The sequence below is a fragment of the Aphis gossypii genome, chromosome 1 (assembly GCF_020184175.1).
Source record: "Aphis gossypii isolate Hap1 chromosome 1, ASM2018417v2, whole genome shotgun sequence".
Classification (NCBI taxonomy): Eukaryota; Metazoa; Arthropoda; class Insecta; order Hemiptera; family Aphididae; genus Aphis; species Aphis gossypii.
In genome coordinates this window covers 67,212,132-67,225,109 of record NC_065530.1, presented here as the reverse complement: position 1 = coordinate 67,225,109, position 12,978 = coordinate 67,212,132, and the positions used below count along the sequence as shown (strand labels likewise).

Below are 12,978 nucleotides of genomic sequence, written 5' to 3'. Positions count from 1 at the left end.
ATTGATACTATAGAATCAGTAAATCATTGACAAAAAAAATTAAAATAAAATATAGGCAGTTATACATTGCATTATTATTCATATGAAAATGATTCCTTTAACAACTAATACAAATATTAAATATTTACAAGTTTCATTAAGTTACAAATAATAAATGATAATAAAAATAAATATTTGTTAGTGTCAACCTACAAGACTACAATAGGATTTGTTCTCCAGAGAAATGATTCGAAATAAAACAAATTAAATTGGGACTTTTGATTCTGTTCCACGAAGTCATTTCGTTGTTACCCGTGCCCTTAGTTCAGAACATTTTTTTTAGTTGAAAATATTCAATGTTTTAAATCGGAAAAATCCGTAAAAACTCTCATTTGTGCAGTTTTATGTGGATGGAAGCCGATTACGCGATATGCGTTGCGAATAAATAATACTAAAAATACATACGATACGCAGACCATATTATAATTATGTAGATTAAAATAAAGTCTCAAAAGCCGTTTTGGATTCTTCGGTCAAGTCTTTTAAATTGCTATTGGAAACAAATTTAATCTGACCACATATAATAATAATATATAATAGGAATACTTTACACGATCAGACATTTTACGTATAAACATCTGTATTAAATTATAATGCTACTAATATATTACTTAACAACACGAAATGTTCATGTATACTTCTCGATGAACATTGGTAGACTCAAACAAACATACGAACACATATAAACATACACATACTTATAAATATATATTATATTAAATTAGGTATATTAAAATTGTATATTTAATTAATACATATTAAATTAAATCCATTAAAATAAATGGGTTCTTTCCCATAAATATTCTTTTTTTACTCTGTATTTTTGAAGATTATAAAAAAAATATAAATAAAACTTAACTTAAGCATTTGGTATTTCCAGATAAACATACGTTACAAACCCTGCGTTGGTTATATTAGATTTCACACCAACAAATCGCAAAAAAGAAAAAACTTATATTTCAACTATATTTTCTTCATACTCATCATTTCACGAAAACTCCGTATTTATACAAAAGAGAGCTGAGAAGCTAAAATATCTTCAAATAGAGTGTGAACCTCCAAAAAGATTGAATAATCTAGTGACGTATGTGACTGTGTAAGATATCCATAAAATTATTGTTTTTCACCAACAACCTATCTAAAAGTAATGATCAATATGGCATACACAATGCAATTGTATAATTATATTATTTTTTTTAGTGTATCTAATACTTATTTATTTTAAAACTCAATGGTCGTTGTTGCTGATAATAATTATAAATGTAAAAAACACGTATAATATACACAATGTTAATATATTATTATAATAATAGGTATACGCGTCGCCTATTAACATAATTTTAATATAGAATGGGATGTGTTCATGTATATATGTCTCAGTGGTATCCAAAACCCAGCCACCCACACACCCACACACACACACTTTACATAGGTATATACTCTTCTTCTACGAATAAATGATAAAACTACCTGCGATAACAACACGACGACGGTCCATTATCGGCTCTCGAACCGTGTACCGTGTATACCGCGTACATGGTGGTATTAGCCTGGGATATTATTATAATTTATCGTACATAGCTGAAGAAGAAACAAACGTGGGATTTATCGGCTGCACTTAACCGAGGCTCGAGAGATATGATAATTATAACAACAATAATATTATTTATGTACCAACGCACTATGCCTGGACTGAAGGAATACAAAGTATGCGTCTTGATTAAACATTATTGCGTTCGTGCTAGTTGTGCCGTTATCCGTCCAGTATAGGATTATTCACCGAGCACGCACACTCACATTTCATCATTAAATTAAGCATTTATTCAAATTCTGATTTTCGGAATTTTCAAATAATATATATTACCGTCATAGACCACCATGTATTTTGAAACCTTAATACCACGAATTTTGATATGCAATATAGAACTTAGAACTTTTCTTTCAAATTTTGATTTAGATCAAAATAATCATTTTCAAAAAATCGTTTGCTTAATAATTTTCAGCAAGAAGTGAGGTTCTCACTTGGAAAATTATAAAACATTTAAAAATTCGAAAAATCAAAGTTGGAATTAATTCATAGTTATAACTTAGAAAGGATAAAACGAGAGTTGCTGGTATTATTTATTAATCGCGTTGTACTATACATACATATTATATTCTAATAAAAATTCAGAAAAATCGAATTCTGTTATCGTTTTACATCTCTTTAACACTGCTACTACTCACGAGGTAATTAAAGATGTTATGCATTAAAAAATCAATTCATTAATAAAACTCGGATTGGGGAAGTTCCAAACTGCATATGGCGGAAACAAGTCGTGGTCCATTCCTAGACTTCTGGACGTGATTTAGAATCATTTGATAAATCATGTGCCTATGTCCTATTCGAATCATCAAAAAATGCTTATTCGCGTACATACAAGCGTGACATGCTTGTTTGACAAAAAATGATCAAACATACAAAAATAAATATATTTTCTGAAAATCGAAATATATTTTTTACACTTTAAAGCACGTTGAATATGATATGCGCAAACATTTTACGGAAATGAAAACACTTTAGAAACAGAGTAGAATAAAAATCATTAATTGTATTGATGATTCATTTTATTTATTCATAATATTTTTTCACGAGTGGGCATAACAATTAAAGCAATATTTCCATTATTTGATGCTGGTATTGCGTGACTTAAGTACGTATTATCCCTTAAAATCTTAAAAGTTATTTCGCTTAAATTTATTTTAAGCCGCTAAAGAAAGTTTTAATGGTGCTTCTACGATACACAAGTATTAGGACAAAGTTACTTGATAAAAATAGTGATTTTAAATTTTGTTGAAAGTATGATTTGTTTTGTATAACTAGGTACGTAAGATAACAAAATGAAATAAAAGTTTATAAGCTGAGTCTTCCTTACAAGATCGCTAAAATTTATACTTGAAATGCCTAAAACGCAAATACCTATACAATACGTGTACCGTAAGATTTAAAACAAACATCATCTAAAAAATAAGAAACATATTATACACCTATCTTATTTAAAAATATATATTTTTTTTAAAAAAAAAGTAAGTATGTAGAATTATATCATTATTTAAATTTTAAAATATATTATATCAAATATAAGTATTTTATTTTTATTATATTATTACGTCTAAAAATTATTTTATTTTATTTTATTTAAAAATGAAACATCGTTTTCTTAACGATGATTTAAATTTTGAAATTTTTCTGAATTAATTATTTATGATTCTCTGAAATATTTTTGAGTTTTTTAATTAAAGAAAAAATTGAATGTTACGTTGTGCAAAAATGATTTTTTTTTAATCGATTGAAACCTACACGTATTAAAAAAAAAAAAAAAATAAGAATGTTTTTATTTTCCTTCAATTAAATTAATAATATCATATTTAAAATATTGAGAAATCAATTTAATTGAATCAATATTAATAAACATAATATTATAATATTAATATTAAATTAAAAAATAAAATATAATAGGCACCTACTATAATAATATAAGTGCGTTACCTGTGTATATTCTCAGAGCTGGTGCGTGTAAAAACTACCGTGTTGCTGTGGTATGTGTTTAGGATAGAGTCGTCGGTTAACAACAACTTTTCAAAGTGGCCAGTTAGTTCACGTCGGACAGACTCGAGGGGTGATATTCTCCCTTTATATCGAAATCTGCCTCCCTTCCGTGACGTCAGGACCAATGACATCACATCTCTTCTACGCCAACAGTGTTTTTATTTTAAATCCCCGTACCCACGCTATACATTTTAGCCTTTTACTCCTCCCTTTAATTTTACATCTTTTTAGACTGTTAAATATACATATATATATATATATATATATCAATTATAATCATTTGGTATTCATATTAACAACAGAAGATAATATAATGATTTCACTGCAGCCTACTTGTATTTTTATCATGTTTTTCGAGTTTTATCGTTGTGCTTTTATTATTTCGGTTGCTTATCTTTAACTTATAACGATCGTGGAAATTCTGCAGTAAAAATATACTTTTCAAAGATATATATATTATTTATTATTATATTTCTTTATTGAAAAGCTATAAGACATAACAAATTATATATGTGTGTAAGAAGGCTAAATCATTTAATTTTTTTATTATTTTATTTTTAGTATGTACAAATTATTATAAATTTTTCATAGCGACAACAAGGTTACTATTACGAAACTTGTATAAATATAATATATACTTCAGTATTAAGTAAGATATTTATTTTATAAAATTATTAGATTTTTAAAATTAACATTGCTTAATGTTATATATTATAATCACCCCTTAATGTTTATTTTTTTATAAAAATATTAAAATTACAGTATCTATATGATAACAATACGTAATATATGTGAATGTTTTGGATAGTATATAAATGAGCAACACGGAAGACACACAGTTAAATTTTCAGTTAAAAATTATCATAATTTGTTATTTTTTTTTTATAAGATTCCTAAATTAGTTAACTTCAATTATTGTATTTGATCTCAACTGAATCGTTTGAATCCCTTATACTTATAGAATATATATAAAAAAAATTACTATTTTAAAATTTATTTTGTAATAATATTATTTTAACAAAATACTTTATTTAAGTAGAAACATTTCGAATTTTCTTGAACAAAATAGTTTGTATCAAAAATCAACGAGGCTTGATATTAAGTTTAGCTGTACTCAGTACTGATCAAGATGTTCAATATTAGATTAGCTTTGAATTTCTGTTAAACACGTTTGACATAATGTTGTTTAACATAAGTTTCTCTATGAAAACAATTATGGTTATGTTGAAATTATAATGTATTAATCCCAGGGTATAAGAGTTATTGAAAACTCAAGAAACAAATTCAGGTAAAGTTTATCCGATAATCATGTATCTATAGACAATACTTTAATATTTTCATTAATTAAAAAAAAATATAAGCATATGTACGTTATTCAAATAAATTATAGTTATAGAACATAAACTATTATAATTTGTGTATTACATATACTAACAAAAAAAAAAAAAAATGTATAGGTAGTTAATTATCAAACAAAACGCATCTATTAAAGAATAAGTGATAAATTGTGATGATTAGGGCTATGATTAATATGCAACAGTGTATTTTTTTTTGCAACTTTTGATTGCTTTTGTCAGTAATGTTCACGAATCACTTTATAATAAGTGCTGTTTTTATTTTGCATGTTTTTACATATTTTGGACAAAATGCATATTGATGTATATTTTGAATAAAATGAATATTATTGCATATTTCGACTATAAAAATGCAAAAAAATGCATGTTTTATGGTATATTTCATTACTAGACGTTTATGTGATATCGAACAAAGCTTTAGTAAATATCAGAACATAATATTAAGATCTAACAGAAGATCATTCAGTTTTAAAAATTTAATATACCATGTAATGATTATCTTGTGTATACATTTGAATATAAATAGTTAATAGTTAAGAATAATATTTTATTAATTTTAAAACGTATTAATTTTTCTTTGTATATTTCAAATTTTTAGTATTTGTAATATTAATTTTATTTTTTTGCAAATTTTTCAAAGAATATTTTTTTCTTTTACAAACATGTAGCAGTACCTACCTAAAAAAATAAGTATTCATCAAGTAAAATTATATAGGTAACAAATTTAATAATAAACTATTATACCATAAAGAAATATTATCTATATTTTTTACATTACAATAACTTTACAGTTGTTTTGCTCTTAATTCTTAGGTTTTAATACATTATTCAATTTAATTTAAAATGGTCAGCTTTAATTTATGTGTAACTTAATGGCGTGCTCCGATTTTAATTCAATTCTTATAAATATTTATTCTTACTTTCCTTGATGATTGAGTCTGAAAATAGCATAAAAATTATTCAATAATCGTAGGTTTATAATATTATACAACTGTAATATACACTGTCCATATAAAAAAAAATATTCTACACAATTTTAAATTATACTCAGAAATAATAATAATAATTGATCACGTTAAATAATGATGTTGGTGATGTAAAATCGATATAGTTACTGCAATTTAAAATTGGTCAGATTCTAATAATATTGCTGCCAATTTAATATTGTTCAATATTCGTTTTTATCTTGTCTTATCTTGTCATACTTTACTTTAACAGAAGAATAATATGAAAATAAAAACAAATTCTTAACCTTTATAGTTTGTATAAAATTAGGCTTTTATGTGTATATATATATATATATATATTATATATATATTATATATATATAGTATATACACATTGAAAGATCTAAAAAAACATATTCTAGAACCGTAGTAAACAACTTGTACCATAACATAATTATATTATGTCTAGGTACCTAACTCAATACAATGACGTTTATATATAAAACTTTAAATATAAACTTTGAGAGTAGTTTTATCTGTTTAGTTTGAGACGAGAACATTTGTCATAAAATCATAGTATTATTTTCTATTATCTTCTTTGTGACTAATAATAATGAAATAGTTAAAATCTTTATAATTCTATTTTGCATTGTATTATTGTAGTACTTATTGTAGCTGTATTACAAAATCACTCGATTCAGCCTTGAGGTACAAGTTTTAAAATTTTAGTACGTAGCTTAAAATATAATAAGAGGAGTTGATTATTTTATGGACAAATACAATATAAATTTCAGTTTTTGGATTTTAATATTATTTAGAATACTTACTTTAAAATTGAGAACTATGTAATTAAAATTTTAAATTATAAAAAGGTCTTTAATAAAGATTTAAGCTTTTGATTTTCACTATTACGTATTTAACATAAACTTTATTTTATTATTTTTATAAATAGGTACACATATATGATAATAATAATAAAATATACAATATAGTTTTTTTTTTAAAGTTTTTAACTAGTTTTTATTACTTAACTGAAAACAGTTTTCTGTTCAATAGTAAGTATTGTTTAGTGTTAAATAATGCCTAATGGCGATTATCATAATACCTCAAAACCAAAATAATTGCATAAAACAAAACAGTAATTCAATTAAATTGATGTGATATTCTATATTTATTGAGTTCTTATAATTTTTCAAAAAATAAATAAAATGATTTATGATATTATTAGCGTTTTACGTAAAAAGTATCTTTATATCAACGTTGTTTCTCACTGTGATAGGTATCAGTAAAGATTTATTTCGTTATTTTATCCAAGTATTTATTTTAAGTGTGCAATAAATTATGATTTTCTATTAATATTTGAATTCTCATGAAGCCTGCAGTAGAAGATTAACGAAGTGGTTGGATAAGTAACGTCAAACAAATAAACCGTTCACTATTGAGTTACCTTTAAAATGTAATATGTATAAATACAAGTACCTATAAATACCTTTAATTAGGTATAAAGAGTCGATTTTATTAATTTATTTGTACACTCGAATTTTACAATATTTTCGTTAACGAAACCATTATTAGTGGATCTGTAATTAATATTTTTTACTTTTAATAAACTGTCTAATATACAATAAAATCGGGATTTCAAATCTCATAACGCCATTGTATTTAGCATCGCAGTTTTTAATTTTATCGAGGTTATGATGCCAACACCATTAATTTTGTTACCGCCATTTTATTGGCGTCATCACAATTAATTCAATTATAAAAAAACATGACAATTTGATTTTTTCCTTACATCATCAGATTGCACCTATTTAGTTTTTATCTCTAATGTTTCTTTTTTTGATCGATAGGTTAGTGACTACCAATTTTTAAAATGATGAAATTATAATTATGTTTATAATGTTTTAAGGATCGAATAACAATTGAAATATGTCCCTAGCTAATCTCTCTTTTTTAAACTATTGAATTACAAAAATCTTCTGAAGTCTCTTGAATTCCATTAATGGACCATCTTAAAAAGAAAAAAACATTTATAACAATTATTTGTTTTAGTAATAATTTATAAGTAATAAAATCGTGGTTGATTTTGCCTATAATAATGAAAAAAATGAGTACATTAATTGTTTAATTTCTTTACAATATTTAAGAATTATACATATAAAAAAAAGAAACATTATATAAGTATAGTTTTAACGATTAAAATTAATATTATATAATATTATTGTATTTTAAATTAAGTTATCAAATTATCTTACTATTGTATTTAATAATCTAAGTGATTTTTAAATCAATTTTTACTAGATATTTTAGGTGTTTAACATAGAATAAATAGGTAGATATTATTTATTTACATTTGTATCTAATGATTTTATTTAAAAGATTTATGGCATTTCTCTTCTTTTTTTTATATATAACATGTTGTATCTCTGTTTTATATCATAATTTTTTTAAATTAAAATATTTGATAATTATATACTTATAGTCCATTACTCACAAAAACACATAATTAACTAAAACATTTTCCTGTAGCTACTTGCATAGTATTTGTGTGTGTTTCTTAGGAAAATCATCAATAAATGTATCAAATATAATTAAAATTTATAATTTTTAGAAAAATTTATAAAAAAAAACAACTTTTTATTGGCAAATTGTTGCATTTTATAACGATATGAGATAATGCAATTTATTAAATATACTTACTGTATAATAACAATAGAATTCTTACAGATAATGGTCTTGAACATATTGTTGTAGGAATAATCCTGGCCACAGAAAAGTCCATGCTGTGTCCTTTCGAAACCCACGACCGTAATATTGTGTTTTCAAACATATTGCTATACCCAACGATTGGCAATCTTATTATCTATATCGATAATATACACCTATATGGCCGGAAATGCTGACAGCCGTGCAAAATAAGCGCACCGTGAAAAACCACAAACTATCTAGCGTTTAATATTATTATATATACAGGGTGTATTAATAGAAAAGACTGACAAATGACACTAATAAAGTGTAGTGTATTAAATTATTTTACAAAATATTTATTAAAAAATTTCTGATAATATGTATATTAATATTAGAAAAAAAAAACAAGATTAAAATAGTAATGTGTATTTATTTATACAAAAGTAATCACATATTTCTTAATTATAATATCGTTAATTTTTAATCATATTCTATACAGAATGATACATTTAACGTAAGATATTAATTATTTAAAAATAAAATAACCGTTTTTGAAAATATTTTTTCACGTTATTTTTCTTAAAGAATAATTTATTTATTATTAATTTTTTTTTCAATATCATTTATTAAAAATTTTTAGAATATTTTAATTTCACTATGGTCTACGAGGTATAATATAGTATTTAAAGTATTGATTTATATTAATAGTTAAAATACTCTATATATTATTATTCTGCTTCAAAATAAAATTTAAAATTAATATTGCCATTTATTAAAAAAAATGTGAAAATTATAACGATAAAAATAGTACGAAATATAATATTTTTTTCCAAATATGTTTTTTTTTTTTTTTGTAAAGAGTTAAAATTAAGTTAAAGAATTATTTCCAAAAATTTTATTGATTTCTAAAATAATGTGTGTTTTATTTTAAATGGATCACCCCGTATATATATGTATACAAATATATAGTTATGGGCAAACATCGTGATATTATGTTATTACTACACGTAGATATACGTGTATATATATATATATATATAATATATATATCATTTTATAGAATGAAACAATATCGCAATGGCTGGCAAGTGGCGAGGGATATGGAAGAGAACGTAGTTACATTACCGCCGCCACCACCTTCGCTACGCGAAAGCGTAACTATTTTACACGCGTAGTATCGCAGTTTTTATGTCCGCAGTCAGATATCGTTATTAATGTACAGTCGTACCGCACCCGCTGTCATCGTACAAATATGAAACGATCGTCGTTGTTCGTGTGCTGCGGCATAACACTGTTGTACCTGTCGCCTAGGTTGGACTCCATGACCGTATCGCCAATTGTTTACTTGACGACGACCGTCATACCCAACGTCGTCGATTCGGCCGGATATTACGGCGGCGACGTCGGCGGTCAATCCGGATACTATGATGATGGCGTCAGTGGTCAATCCGGATATTACGGTAGTGGCGCTGGTGGCAAATCCGGTTATTACGGCGGTGCTAGTGGACTGCAATCCAGAAATTATGTCAGTGGAAATGTGCCGACCGGTCATTATGGCGGAAGACCGTCAACCGCCGCTGCCACTTCGTATGGAAGTTATGGACACAGGACTATGCCGGAGTCAGCCGTCCAGAGGGCGATTCGGCCGGTCCGAAACGAACGAAGTCACGCGTTATACGAGTCTCCGAGCACGTATGAGTACATGTCGAACCCGCCGAGGAAGAATGGCAAAATTTCCAGGGTACCGGAGACTGAAAGACTTCCGCCGGGCGATGACGTAGAATTTATCGACGACCGTGGAGGCGGTGGTGGTGGTGACATCAGACGGCCGGCAAAAGACCGACACCGGGACGGAAATGACGGCGATGATTATGAGGATAGGCCACGCGGTCACCAGCAGAATAATAACGGCAACAGTAAGAGGACAAATAGAAACAAGTCCAAGACCAAGAATGGTGGAGTACAGTCGACAAGAGAAGACGATTACACTGTTGATGATGGTGCAGGAGGTGGTGACGCAGAACCACTTGGGTCTTCGACGAGGGGTGACGTGCGCAAAGGAGCGACCGCCAAAAAACCGCACCAGAACGGTCGCAAGAGGATTGTGCGCAAAAACAAAAACCACAGACCTAACGGTGAAGTTCCAGTAAAGCACAAGATACACAAGAAAAATGAGTACTCGAAGAGGCAGCAGTTCTTCGACGAGGAGCACGTGGATCACGGCAAGAAGAAACCTGTGAATAAGACAAATCACGACGGTCGTAAAAACAATGGCCGTGAAGTTCGAAAGCAGAGCAAGAAGAAGCGGCAACAGCAGCAACAGCGATCGACCGAAAAACCAGTAAAACGAACGCCAAAAATGGAGAAAAGGAACGACCAAGGTACGAGTCGAGTCGTGTCTCAGGGATACGGCCAGATCGTGGCCGTGCGATAACGAACGATTCTGCATCAGGTTTTGTAAATTTTTCGTTAAAAGTGCAGGAACGAATGTCTAGGGGTTCGTCTAAGATCCAACCGAATTTTTTAAGACTTTTATCTACTTTATAATGCGACGAAGCACTATAATACTGATAGGTACACAGCAAAAATAAAATTCGAACACAATGAAATGGTACTATGACGATGTCTTCAACTACTACTGAGTGTCTATATAATTATAACTATAATATTAATAAACTATTATGAGAACTATTTGAGTATACTTAATGGAAGTAAGTGATTTAAATTCTGAAATATTAACTTAAATTAATTATATTTTAGAGGCAGTGGATCTCAGAATTTTATTAGACACAATGAAAACAATGGTCCGATTTATTTTTGTTTTCGTTTAGATAAGTCTATTGTAGCTTATAGTTTTTAAAATATATTTAAATAAAAATAATTCTAGTTATAAAATAAATTACACTATGTCATCTATTGTGTTACACTATTAACTTTATAACATTATGTGTTAATCATTTTTTTGACATTATTATTCATATTTCAAAAAAAAAAATCAGGACAGTAAAGTTATTGATGTGAACAAACGCAGAGCGACATCCTGTTGGTATATTATAATATTATACACGTCTTAAAGAATGAAATAAAATTGTTACATCACTTCTCGTTTTTTTTTTTTTTATTATTTTTTTTAAGACTGCAAATACAACATATTATTTACTTAAACGTATAAAAATGTTATCATCCCGATTTCAGTGTTAGGTAATTAATTATTTTCTTCCGCGAAACGGAACTAATTCAACGACATTGGACCGGAACGCGCGTGCCGTAGATACTTATGTATATACTAATGGTATCTATAATATTTATTAACACCGCCTGTTTCACATTTTTTTTCCTACTTTTTTTACAATTTGTGTAAATATTCAGGGTCATTTACCTAAATTAAAAGTTATCATTGCACAAGTAAATTAAGTAATGTTAATTTGTTACTAAACGACTAATCAACAATATCAAAATTACTAACAATAATAATATAGGTAAATATTTTCAAGTGTTACTTTATTTATATTAATATAATATATAATATACATAATAAATTCATTATTATTATTATTATTATTATTATTAATTTTACTAAAAACGGTTTCATACATTTTGAACAATAACCTACATAATAACAATAATAATAATGATAAAAGAAATCGGTTTTAATCAATGAAACTAGTAATTGAAAACTCGTATATGAAGCAACCAAACTCAATTACCTATACAATGTAATATATTATAATCATTTTTTTGTTGTTGTTAAAGTATAGTTTTTTTTTTCGCATTTCATTTTTATACAATATGCATGTGTAATACAAAACATAAAAATTTGTGATTACACACCTTATACATTATATATATACATAAAAATTATACTAAATAGTTAATATTTATATTCAATTCGTAGTGAAAATTCACTTTTTTGTGTTGCACACATTAATGTCATAGAGCAAACACAATAAATAATATGTTATGGTTATTATAAGTTAATTATCTAAACGTAATTTTCATTTTATGTAATCATGAATATGATATTCACATTTTGGACTATTAATTTTTATATAATGAACAGTACATATAAGACACCTATTTATCTAATCGTTTTATAAATAAAATAAATCAATTTTTAGTTAATGTTTTATACATTGTTATATTTTATACTTAATTTTTTTTTTTAATTTGAATTGTTTTTACTTTTAATTTCATGATGATGTATTATTTCGATTTGACTTCTTGATCATTAGGTAATATTATATATGAAAATATTTATTTATAAAATATTTATGTATTTTTTATTTTTTTATTTTTTAAAATAATTTAATTTTTATAAAGTAAACTATTGATAACGTATATTCATATTTGTTATATATTA

General features: G+C 26.4%; 1 protein-coding gene across 1 annotated transcript in view; it reads right to left on the bottom strand.

The window, feature by feature from the left end:
• LOC114125036 (allatostatin-A-like) overlaps positions 1–3,706 on the bottom strand; it is a 28,502-nt gene extending 24,796 nt beyond the window's left edge. Inside the window, exon 1 of the mRNA XM_050196975.1 lies at positions 3,569–3,706. The gene's annotated coding sequence lies outside the window, so the exon portion shown is untranslated. The remainder of the gene's footprint in view (positions 1–3,568) is intronic.
• Positions 3,707–12,978: the final 9,272 nt, after the last annotated feature.